Here is a 13,815-nt window from a genome sequence, read left to right as displayed (position 1 = left end):
ATGGCTTGGTCAGGTATTTTACTTACATATAAGCAGCAAATATTAAATTCAGATGTTTCAGTAAGCTGAAATCTACTGTAATCACAGAATTTATCTTAATTTGACAGACCTTGATGAAGGACAGTCATACTCTATATGACTAAGCCAACACAAACACAAAAAGGTCTGCTTTGTGAACTGGAAATATATTTTTTTAATGAAATAGTTTGCATTGTATAAGGTCCAAAGATTTCTATTTCGTAAATGTTTCAAGCAATTCCAAATAATATTTTGATTTTGTTTGTCAACAATATACAAAATATTCAATATTCTTGTACAGAACACACAAAAATTGGTAGATAAAGTTTAGGAATCAGTGCTTTACAAAAAAACAAAACAGAACAACAAAAAAGGCAAAAACTATCACAAAATAATTGCTTAAGATGCCTTCTATTTGTTCAGATCCAGGAGTGGCCAATTTTGTAATGTATGGCTTTTTGATTTTTGTCTGAAATGTTTTAAATGTTGTCTGAATGGAAAGATATGAAAAGCAATGCCATCTGAGGCTGACAGAATCTTTAGCTGTTAATTGATACGTAATAGTGTATCCAAAATTCCCACCGTTTCCTCTCGGAAGTGATACTGCCGCACATTCACAATCTTCTCTGCTTTTGTTGGTCCCTGCATTTGGAAATAACATAACATACTTCAGGTACCTGAAGAAGGCTCCACTGCCGAAACGTTGTGTTTTCTTTCTTCTCTTTTCAGCATGGAATAAACCTATTACTTGTTCCTTTGCAGCCTATGCATGCTGACGCAGCTACCCACCTGAACTATTATATTCTAAGAGTACAACTCTTCTGATTACCAATGTCAAAATATGGGAAACAACTATTTTTATTTTCCTGGCATTTAGTCAAATGGAAACATCTGACAAATTACACAAAGGGTACATTATCACCTATATTGCCAAGTTACACATAGATAATGTGTCTTGGACAGAATTAAGTTTTTGTGAATATTGTTCTTATTGATTCTTACCTCTTTTGCAGTGTATTTAGATGATCTTACTATTTTCCTTCATGGGTCTCTGCAGATAAAGAAAAATAAAATTTATAGCTGAGCTACTGACCTCAATAGCTCTTATCTAATAATATGTAATAATAACTAGAAGGTCAGATCTACTGTATGTACTTAAAGCTAAAAAGTCATATTACATGAACTCTTCTAAACTTAAAACTCTAGCTGTAGCGTTGAATTCTAAGCCATTTTAACATGTTAGTCACCACTGATAAAGCATGTGGAGACATGTTGTGCTGTAATATCTGCTAAATGTAGCCTTGATTTGTTGCTGGGTTGGGGCAGTTGAAAACAATACAGTTTTTCTATCCAAGCTTTATAGGATATGACAAAGTACAGTAGCTTGTCTTAAAAAGAACACAGAGACTGGCCCTACATTAAATGTAGAATGTGGTTTTGATGACCTTGTGTACAAAAGAAAAAAAATGTCATAAAGTCAGTGAAAGTTTTTAACGTATGTTTTTTGTGAATTTGTAATAATTAAAATGCAATACAAGACAATTAATAAGAAAAATCCATTTACTGACTAGAAGATGCAACAATGAGATATTATTTCCATTTAGAAATGGTTAGAATTTCTCTGCCTGTGAAAGGACAGTGACTTAATATTGTTACTTCTGATTCAGACTAAAAATTTAATGTGATACAATAAATAAAGATATGTAAAAATGACATGAATTGTATCCCAATCCAGAAAAAAAAGTTTTTTGTATTGCTTCTTAAGCTGTGAATAATTGGGTTTCAGACCAGTAGACTTCAGTGACACTTTATGATAGAAAAATGTGTGCACTCACACAAAAAAACAAAGAGGTTGTGAACATGTTAACTTCTGTGGAGAAAAAGGGTCAAGGTGCCTTAAAATTAAGGATGCATGAATCGTTCACCACGGGGCCCCTGCAGTTTATAAAGTAACACTATACTCTCTAACCTCTAACCACCTTTGACACAAGTGTCTACCTGAACCCTGACACTAATAATAGCCGCTCTTTTATGTATCTGAAAAGCACCCTGAAGATACATACTGAGGTTATAAACCTTCACGAATGGTTTCACAAATGAAAACACTAGAAATAATAATTTTTCATGCTATTCAACAGTATTTACCCCATTGACCCACTGTATGTGTGTGATCCCTATATTCCTGTGCTTTCTCATTGATATGTACTTTCAAATTCATTAAGGGATAGTCAATTTGTTTCAAACAACAAGGGCAAAGAAAAATATAAAAGTGAACCCATAAACATGTTCTTAAAATTGAATCACCAGTTATTTTTTAATTATGCTCAAACAATTCGGAATCATTGATTGTTCATGTTAATTTGTTATTCAGCTATGATTCCTGTACTTCATGGGAAGAATAAGAACCTGTGGACATGTTCCTCTTAACCTACTCATGTTTTGAAAGCAGCAGGTTTCTGCCGAATGCAGGAACAAGCCTGGAGACACCTACAGTAGGTGCCAGGAGTAGCTGTTGCACCAATAACGAAGAAAACCTAAGCTAACTAACACTCAATCTATTTAAGTTAGAAGCTCCTTCAGTGGTACATATTGAGAACAGACATACTGTACAAAGCAGCTGATAGTTTTGCAGACCTCAATGAACTGCAGTAAATCCTAAATAATACTTTAATTAGTATCACTGTAGATAGACTAGGTGTCACTCAGTATGCACTGTCTGCATTTCATATAGGCCATTTCTTAAAATAAATATTTTGTATATATTTTATTAAATAATATAAAATAATAATAATAGTAAATCCTGAATCACTTATAAGGAGATCTAAACAAAAATATACAAATGTTTATTATTTCTCCATACTCTAGGTTTAATAAATATGACATAACACACAGTACATCTCTCTGCATTCATTTAATTGAACTTGATCACTATTTGCTGAAACTCATATAACTCATACATCATGTTCTTTCCTTGTGATACACCAGAGAATATAGCTGCAGATAAAATATTACAGTAGATATAATGACAACATATTGGAAATTATGGCTGAGGAATGAAACTAACAAAAGGAAAATAAACTACAGTGCTTGTGCTATTATTTATTAAATGGTGCTGTGAAATACAGTATTGGCATCTGCATGCATTCAAAAGGACTTTTTGTCCTCAAACAAAATTTGTTATCCATTTTGCGGAAGCTGTTTGAAGAAATTTTAAATATTTCTAAGACACAGGTTATAATATAATGTATTGTTCTTATAAGTAACATATAAGTTGCTATTATAAAGAACATTTATTTAGAATGAAGCAGACATTCTAAAATTAACAGAGAGTAAAATTAGTAAGAAAACATAGAGCAGATTTTTCACAAGACAACATTTAACTGTGTTTTCACTGGGATACTGTAATTATGTCGTAGTTCAAACACTCAGTCATAAAATCTATAGAATATTGTAAAAATGATGAAGGGACTGCCTCTACAAGTTATTATGAAATCCACCCAATATTTTATATTGTTCCAATATTTCAAAGTCAAGTCTTAAATTTACCTTCATAGCACTGTCCCATAGCAAAAGTAAATTGTTTAATTCTACAGCAATGATTTATATTTATGTTCCATTTTAATTTGTGATTTTGATAGTTATTTTCTTAGGGAAAAGCCTGCAGAAATAATAGAAGACATCCTGAAAACTAAGGATGCAAAAAGGAATGGAACTAAATAAAACTTACCAAAAGGCCTAATATTTTACTGACTGTGACTCCAGTCTCAGCTGGTAATTTATTCTGCAGAGTTATTAATGTGTGGAAAACAGAATTCTACCTCTGGACCAAACTTACATTTATTCATCGTCTTCTTTTTTTACTCTAACGTCCCTGTCTGCATTTTGAATGCAAAACAACGACATGGGAGCGAGTGATAAAATGTTATTCTTTAAACTCTTCTTGTGGCTCATTCCATTGTGCCATGGGATTAGCCTTGTTGGCTTCTTTGTACTTTTTGAATAAGTAAATGGCTTTCTTTATTATTTTTATACAACCTAATTCCTAAAAAAATAGGGAAAAAAGTTACAAGAATAGTATGATATCAAATTGTAAATTAAGGAATCTAGAATGACTCACGATTGCTTTTGAAGAAACATTCTTATTACAAGAAAGGAGGTTTCATCTGTCATTTTGCATGTGGATTATGTAAACATTCTTTATGTTTATACAGTATATTCATTTAGAGTACCCATAGCCAGGATGGAGAGTGGTTTATTTTAAAATTTGTTGCAACATTTGTTGAAAACTGAAATTAAAGATGAAACATTATTCCCATGTATTGATTCACTTTGTCAGGTATGTAACGCTTATCTCTGCACATCAGATCAGACACATTTCAACACCTTCATCAATACCAAACTAAAAGAAAGTATTTTACCCAGCAGCTATATCGCCCTGCAACTCACAACTGCAAATCCAGTCAAGATAAGCAGGTAGGAGCGTGGACAGTACCTGGATAAGAAACCTCCTGGGAAAAACTAAGGCTGCTGCTGGAAGGTGTTAGTGGCTATCAGCATGGAGTGCTCACCTTCTGGTCTGTATGAATCCTAATGGCCCAGTTTAGTGATAGGGTCCTGACTCTCTATGGTGATTCAAAATCCCAGAGCATTTCTCAAAAAGAGTAGGGGTGTTATACCGGTGTCTTGGATAAATTTCCCCCTGGCCTTTACCAATCATGGCCTACCAAATAACACCCATCTATGAAGTGGCTTCATTTCTCTGTTCTCCTCTGTGTGCTGCCATCACATCATCCAGGTGGGTGCTACACATTGCTTTCAGTGGAGCTTCCAGTAAAGAGCTATATGAGTTTTTTTAATTTATTATTTACTTGGTAATTACACAGATACAATTTCATGCAATTTTATTATCAATAAAATATGCTAACAATTTATTAAAGATGAATAGTACTACAGTATATACAGTATCTAACATTAAAAGCACAAAGAAGAACTACAGTAAATATTCATTAAAAACTGAATTTAATGTGTTTTGGTTGCTATTATTTTTCATACACTTTTGTCTTATGTAACTCAGGATCAGTTTCAGAGAATTTTATTTTAAGAAAAGGTTAAATTCCTATTGTAATTTCTATATAAAACACTTTACAGTTTGTGTAAGCCTATTGAACAGCCATCATATAGAATAAGTGGAAGACTGAGTGGAGTGGAGACTAATTCCCAACTTGGTATACAGTATGTGTCCTTGCTTTCTGAAACCTTCAAAAGTTTCATATTTGCATTGGCACTTTAGACTAAAAACATTTCCATAGGCAATACATCATCTCCTTTTTCAGGCAGAATTATGAAAACAAGAGTGTGTTGCTTAGGAGAGTGGAAGAGAAGAGTAATATTATTGTGGGCATTGCAGTGCTTTCTGTTTTATTGTGTTTTTCATTGCAGATACAGAAGCATTTTCCTGAATAAAACCATAAACCCACTTTTAATAAAAAAAACAGAATAAGGAAACAATAAAAAAATGGGTTCAGAACATTTTTCTGCAGAAATGCAGTTTTTTTAAAAAGTAAACTCTGAAACCTGTTAATTATATCTGTTTTGCGTAAACAGAAGGAGACAATAATCTGAATGTTTATAAACTGAGATGTTAGCTGTCCAGTTTTTGTTATTTGAACTCTAACGTTTAGTTAGAAATGCTACTGAGTTTTAATACTGGAAAGATGAATACAGTAACTCACCCATAGTCTGTAATATACTGCAATATACTGCAAGATACTGCAATATACTGCAAAGGGTGTAACATTATGCACCCTTTGTTTGCCGGAATAGCTCCGGCTCCCCTGCAACCATGAATGGGATGAAGCGGTTAGAAAATGGATGGATGGATGGGTTATTATACTAGTTGTTGCAGCTCTTGTACTTTTTTCTTATCCTGTTATCATGATCAGACTAGCTGAACTTTGTATGTGGCTGAAAGCTCCCAATGTAAAACAAATCAGTTTTAATGCTACGATAAAGTTTATGGTTTCAACAACAAATTTCATGCTTATCAAGATAAAATATCCTATATACTATTGTTCTATACTACTGTTTATTAGGGTAAATATTTTAATGCTGCTAAAAGTAAATTTATTCCCCAATCCATGTCTTGGCATTAAAATATAATTTATACTTATTAAAAATAATATATAATTATTGAAAATATTATATATATATTTATTTGATTCCCTATCCTCCAACACCCACCCCCCATCCAAGGGGATCCATTAGTGAAATTATGTCCCATTTATTCAGTGTAATACCTATGTAATACAGCAAGCATGCAAGAAATGAGATTTGCTTTTACCATACAAATACCAACACCAGCACAATAACACAAAGCAAAAAAAACTGTAAGCAGTTGCTAAGAAACCTCCATGAAAAGTTCCAAATGTGAAGCCTTCAGACAAAATCTATATATATATATAAAGAGATGTGAGAAAACCCACTGAAAAAAGATGTAGAAAATCTTGAGAAAAGTTCTCCTAACACATAGCACTACTATATATTGTACAGTGTACAGTACAGTACGCTACTTGAAAATCAGATATCAAAATTATTGCATTATACCAGATGTAATTTACTACATAAAACTATAAACTCAATTTTAAAATACACAATATAGAACAATAAGTCACGGATATCAATTAAAATGGTTTGTAGTTCAACAACTTTTCAATTTTTAAGGTCTTAGTTCAGTAAGCCATCTGTTGGACACACTGTCCAATGCATCATGTGTTCTCCACTTCTAGTAACAATGTACTGTACACTGAATGATTATTTTAGGCTGTCTTTATGTAAAGTTGCCTAGCCTGTCATTTTGCAATGTCATGGAAAAGAATATTAACAAAACCATTGGTACTTAAACAAGTCATCTACTGACTTTAATTCTATTAAATTAAAAACTATAAATGACTTTCACACATTTGAGGCAATACTTCTTAAAATAGAATCCAAATTATCCACATATATTCTTTTAGTATACAGACCCCCAGGACTAATGCATCGTTTCTAGCTGAATTTGGTGAACTTATCTCTGACTAAATTTATTAATTTAGACAAAGTTGTAATATTAGGCAACTTTAACATACATATCGACATAGAGACAGATGCTTTCAGTAAAAACGTCTTGTCCCTCCTTGACACCGTAGGTTGTAGCCAGCATATAACAGGACCAACACGTGTACAATCATACACTAGACTTAATTATCACTCACAGAGCTGATATTCATCATATATTAGTCCATCCCATGGATAACTCTTTTTCTGACCACTTTTTAATTACTTTTGAGATTCGACTACCCTCTGTAGTTGCCAAGGAGAAGTTATTATGACACGACGCATCAGTAGGGGTACTTCTTTAAAATGTATGAACATGATGAATAACTTAATCTCCGGTACTAATGTTGATGAAATCGCACACAACTATAATACCGTGGTCTGACAGGCCGTCGATGAAATAGCTCTGTTAAAGACTAAGGTAGTCAAACCCACTAGACACTCTCCATGGTTTAATGGTCACACACGATCCCTTAAACAGGAGTGCCGCAAACTAGAGCACAAATGGAGGTCTACTGGTTTGCAAGTTTTCCAGTTGGCATGGACTGATAGCCTGCAACAATATAAGAAAGCCCTATATAGAGCTTGTTCAGCCTACTAACTTATAGAAAGCAATAAAAATATCCCTCGCTGCCTATTTAGGACAATAGCTAATGTAAAAAATAAGGCTAATTCAACAGTACCAGCTAACTTAAGTAGTTATATTTAACTACTTCTTTAACAATAAAATTAACAACATCAGACTTTAAACACAATCAAACAGGCCGCAAAGAAGTCTAGTACAAAAACAATGTGCGCACCTTTTCAGTGTTTTTCAATTAGTTAATGAACATAAACTAAACAAATTAATTATTAAGAGAAAATCAACCACCTGTCCGCTAGATCCCATCCCCACCCAACTAGTTAAAGATTTGCTTGAAGTACTGGCGGGACCTAGAATTAGTATGATGAAAACAGCCCTTGCATTGGGGCGTTGTACCTGACCAATTCAAGGTAGCGATTGTTAGACTGCTGCTTAAGAAACCAAATTTGGATCCACAAGTACTTAAGAACTACAGACCTATCTCAAATGTTCCATTTGTATCTAAAATTCTTAAGAGAAGCGCTGTGGCCATACATCAGTCCTATCTGGATTCAAATAATATACATGAGAAATTCCAATCTGGTTTCCACCCAGGCCACAGCACTGAAATTGCATTAACAAGAGTTGTAAATGATACTCTGTTAGCAACTGATGCAGAGAATGCAACAGTGCTTGTGCTCCTAGATCTTAGTCCTGCCTTTTTATACAGTTGACCAGTTGTGTTTTGCTACACAGGCTTGAGTCTGAGGTTGTCCCATGTGGAACCGTCCTTAAGTGGTTAACCTCCTATTTAACTAACCGTTTTCACTATGATCAAACATCTAATATTTGTACTGCTTCGTCACTGCCACCAGTCAAATTTGGGGTACCACAGGGATCAGTGCTTGGACCAGTATTGTTCTCTCTGTACATGTTGCCGCTAGGTAGGATAATACAAAAACATAATATTAACTTTCATTCCTATGCTGATGACACTCAGATATACATTTTATTTACACCGAACGACAACTCGTCAATTTTCACTTTAGCTCATCGCATTAATGAAGTAAAGTCTGGGATGTGTGAAAACTTTTTGTCATTCAACTGAAACGCTTGTAGAGGTCCGGGGCAAAGCCAGTGTAGGAAGCGAAGAAGCATGTTTCTACCCAGGCGACAAAAATACTGGCATAGCTGGGTCCCATTCTGGTGAGGTTCTGTTGTTTGGAGGCAACAGTGCGAATAGTACTGCTATAACCTTGGCACTCAACTCTGATGGTTTAAAATTTTGCTTCAAAGATTCAGCACAAAACAGGCATCACCTTAGACACAAGGCTCTCATTTAACTCTCATGTTAATGCAGTATCGAAAGCATGCCTCCTACAGTTGAGAAACATTGTAAAACTAAGGTATTTTCTTTCCACTCAAGACACAGAAAAACTAGCAGATTAAACTACAAACAGCAGATTAAATTACTGTAATACCCTACTATCAGGGAGCACCTATCACACCTTCAACACTTTACAGAGAATTCAAAACATGGCAGCTAGAAATGTTACCAGGAGTAGAAAGTACAACCACATAACACCTATACTTAGCTCTCTCCATTGGCTTCCTGTTCACACAGCTTTGTTAAAACTATCAATTCAACTGCTATGTAAACTACAAGGTAAAAATAACATAAAAAGAATAGTTCTAATTAATGCATTGTATCACTATGCAAAATTGTCTCTTAAAACATTTTTAATATATACATCTCAGTTTACAGAATTCTATTAAGTGATGTCAATATACTGTATATATCAAAGATCAGTCTTGATCTTCTTGGTTCTCGATTTCCTTGCATTTTTTAATCCAATGCAGCTGAAGGGAAGCTGAGAAAGATTGTATTCAGAGGGTAATGGAAAGTGTGATTAGGGTTTCTGCTCTTTCTAGAGTAACTCTGGGTATTAAAGAGTTTTCAATGTGCCCATCAGCCTCCCTTGGAGTACAGGTAAGATTAAGGTGAGTACTGAAGTTGTTTCTGTTCAGCCAGAGTGGCAATAAATCAGACTGTGAGAGGAGCATATTATGAACTAACATCTTTGTAGTGTCATCAGTTTAAGCAGCTTCCAAATAGGAATATTTGACTGATTAACAATAGCATGTCCCATAGAGAGACTAGAGGAATGTCATTGCCATACCAGATTAATTTGGTTCTTGTTTAATTGATTAATTGGTTTAATGTTGGGTATGATGCCTATCTTCGTCACCTAAGGTGATAAAAGTGAAAAACATGCCCATGTTGGGAAGAGTGGGACACCATACACTAATTAAATGAATAATAAAGTAATGTATTCTTCTATACATTTTCAGATTAACATTACATACATACCATAACCTTGAACATTCCTTTCTTGCATCAGGAATGTTTATGACTTTTATTTATATATAACAAATCATACACATATACTTTGTCACTGTACATTTGTATTCCTCTAGCCATACATTTTATTTGAAATAAGTTTCAAATCAAACAGAGCTTCACCTCTTTAGATATAGTGTAATCTCCTGGAGAAATACTGTAAGTAAAGCAACTTTTTTGGTTTCAAACCAAGATGGAGTGGGGAATTCTTCCATTTTAGTTAATTTATTTCTTTTGTTTTTCATTTATTTTTTCCCAGTTACTTCTTTCATCATGGTTCCAAAACTTGGTTTCTTGTGTTTGAGACATACATTATAACTTGGAGGAAGAGTTTCCATTCTTAAAAAATTATATAGGACTGAATTCTGAACAAATTATGAAGAAAACATTTTATTCAAGGTAAGGGTTATACAAACTGTTTTGTACTGTACAGTATATCCATTACATTATACAAACTGATTTGAAAAAGAACCAGATTCAACCTTATTTTTACGCTTCCAAACAGTTTTTTGTCCAAATTCCCACTTTCCAACTTGTTAAATTGTAGGCTGCTGCTTGCACAGGAAGTTCTCAGTGCTGGGCTTATAATACTGATTCTGCTACTGTATATAATATAAATTATAATATTCTAAAGCAGTTTTTATTGTGAATGAACTTTCATGTCCCTTACCTGCAGGGACAAATGGTATCCCCACAGTGCCTCAAAAGGGTCTTTCTTAATTGTGATGTTATCACCAAGCAAGCCTTATCATAATGTTGAATTAGAGTAGAAGAAAACATAGATAATACCCAGTATCTTTGGGCTATCATGCAAAGAGAAAATTCTCAACAAATCATCATCTACAGTACAGTCACTTCAGGAAAAGCTTAATAGTGTCAGAGATTGTAGTAAATGATCCATCTTTACTCATTGAGACCATCTTTATTCAGCTGCTACATAGAGTACAGACCTTGGGTAATATAATGCATTAAAACTCTTATATAATACCTACAAAGGGCAAAATAAGAGAGAAAATTGCTTTCTAAACCAAACAAAATATAACCTATGGTTAAATCTCTCTTTCTGTAAACCTGGATTCTACAAAATGAATGGGAAACCTATCTCCCTATTCTAAAAATGTGCCTACTAATCAGTAGAGGCCATTTTTTAATTGAGAAATTCTCTATATAAGAAATACAAGTCTCTAAAAATAACAGAATAGCAATTTCTCTTAACAAAATTCAACTACTGTACTTAGCTCGTATCTGAACTTTATGAATGATCAGGACAAATAGCTCTTACCTTTTGCCTTTCTCTCCCTTGTCATTCCTCCTGTCTCTTTCTCCTCCTTTTGTCTTCCTGTTTTACACTCTCCTAGACTGTTGATTGACACTTCATCATTTACTCAGAACTTAAGTAACTAAGGTAAATCAAAGTAAACATTATAATTGCTTTGATAACTAAATCTAGGATCTCAACAAACACCTTTTTGTTTGTTGACACAAGCCAGGTGTTACCCATTATATTTATATTCTTTAAGATACTTACTAATGACAATAGTTATAACAATACTCCTAAAAATGAATAGTATACTTCTGCATATTTTGTGTGAATTGCTTTGCAGAATTGGTACTCATACTTAATGCACTCTCTTTCAATAACCTTTTTTACCAGCAAGTTAGTGGAGTCGCCATGCGCACCAGAATGGGACCCAGCTATGCCAGTATTTTTGTCGCCTGGGTAGAAACATGCTTCTTCGCTTCCTACACTGGCTTTGCCCCGGACCTCTACAAGCGTTACATTGATGACAGTGTGGGTGCCGCCATATTCTCTAATGACCAGCTAGATCACTTTCTGCATCACTTCACCAATAGCCACCCGTCCCTCAAATATACAGTTTACATATCCTCCGCTATTCTTCCGTTTCTAGACATAAACCTATCCATCAACCTTCCCCGACTCTCTACTTCGGTCTATTACAAACCCAAAGATTCACACAGCTATCTTCTGTACAGCTCATTTCACCCCAAGCACACTAAAATCTCTCTCCCTTTTTCACAGTTTCTTTGGCTACGATGACTCTGCAGCGATGACATTCATTTCCAGAACCACGCACTTAAAATGTATTCTTTTTTCGTCAACAGAGGGTACCCCACCCGTGTTATTGACAGAGCCCTCTCCTGAGCCAAAAACAGCCCTCGGACTATCAACTCAATCAGGAGCTCCAAGCCTAACAACCACATTCCTCTGGTGCTTCCCTACCATCCTAACACACTCTCTATCCCCAGGACCGTTAACGACAACTTTTCTATCCTACAAGATGATCCCTCCATTGGGGCCCTCTTTCCTGACAGCCCTATCATCTCATATCGCCGACCACCTAATCTGCGTAACTTTCTTGTTCACAACTCCCTTGACCGCCCTCAGCAATCATCCAAACCAGGCACTTTCCCCTGCAACAGTGCGCACTGTATCGGCTGCAAGTACACATCTAAAACACGCTCATTTAAGGCCCCTCAGGATGATTCCGGATCACTCAGGTGATATCCTGTACCTCCAGCAACCTTATTTACTGTATCTCTTGCAATAAATGCCCAGCCATCTACATTGAGGAAAGAGGAAGGAGACTCAAGACTGCTTCAGAGAACATGTTAGGGCTGTGAAGATTAAAGATTTCTCCAAGCCCATAGTTTCTCATTTCACCTCTAACGGCCATGATCACACTGATCTCACCGTCTGTGTTCTCAAAGTAGGATTTTTAACTCTGATAGCAGAAAGACATCAGAAACTAAAATTGTCCTGAAACTTGGTTCACACCTTCCCCATTCTCTCAACGACAGACTTATTTTCTTCTAGTTCTCTCTATTCATTTGTACAGTAGGTTTCGTTTAACTCCTCTCCTCACCTCTCTTGACCTCGCACCACTTGATTGGCCACTCTGCCTCTCACCTGCTGCTGCCTCCTCCTCTCTCCTGGTTTTTGTTTTCCCATGCTATATTATCTTTGCTGTCATGTACCCACTTACTGTACCACCCTATACCTATGTACCTGTACCCCAAATGACCCTAGAGTGTTGTATCCTGCTTTCTCAGGTTTTTACTTCCTTTGTTGTTGTTGCTGTGCTGGACACACATCAGACTAATAAAGTGCCAGGTTCCTAATTAAAAGTTCCTGTTTCCATCCTCGCAGACCCCGTCGTATTACAATATGTAATATATTACATATGTCGTTTTAACAAATGTGTTCATATGTTACCCTCACAGCTCTAAAGGCCACAATTCAGTTTCGGTCCTCAGTGTCTGTCTGTGTGGAATTTGCATATTATCCCTTTGTTTGTCTGGGTTTTTGTAGGGTGAACCGGTTCCTTCCTACCTCTCAAAGACAGCTTTCATTACATTGCTTCTTAATTGACTGAGAAACATAATTCAATGAAAAACGACAGTCTTTTACTGTTGCATAGCTATCTGTAAAATGGCCTAAATATTCATAGTAGAACTGAAGTGTGTTCTTTTCAAGTGATTAAAGTTGTTGTCAGTTTTAAAAAAGAAATAAAAAACACTGGGCTCCTTCCACTTTAACTCGTAACAAATGTTGTAACAATAAAATGCATCGCAAACTCATCTTATTACGCCTAGACAGCAGTAAAAAGTTGAATGGCATCAAAAATGGTAAACAGTCGACAGATGTTGACATATATTTTTTTCTCTTGGTAAAATAAAGAAAATAAAATGCCAAACAACTTATGATCAATAATAGAATAGC

The 13,815-nt window shown here is 35.1% G+C and overlaps 1 pseudogene; it reads left to right on the top strand.

Annotated features, from left to right (window-relative positions):
* The first annotated feature begins 11,745 nt into the window (after positions 1 to 11,745).
* LOC148831419 (uncharacterized) lies at positions 11,746 to 12,716 on the top strand (annotated as a pseudogene).
* The last annotated feature ends 1,099 nt before the right edge of the window (positions 12,717 to 13,815 follow it).

The sequence above is a fragment of the Atractosteus spatula genome, chromosome 7, assembly GCF_055471065.1.
Source record: "Atractosteus spatula isolate fAtrSpa1 chromosome 7, fAtrSpa1.hap1, whole genome shotgun sequence".
In the NCBI taxonomy this organism is placed as follows: Eukaryota; Metazoa; Chordata; class Actinopteri; order Semionotiformes; family Lepisosteidae; genus Atractosteus; species Atractosteus spatula.
The sequence above is the reverse complement of the archived record's forward strand: the minus strand, read 5'-3'. Positions and strand labels throughout refer to the sequence as shown.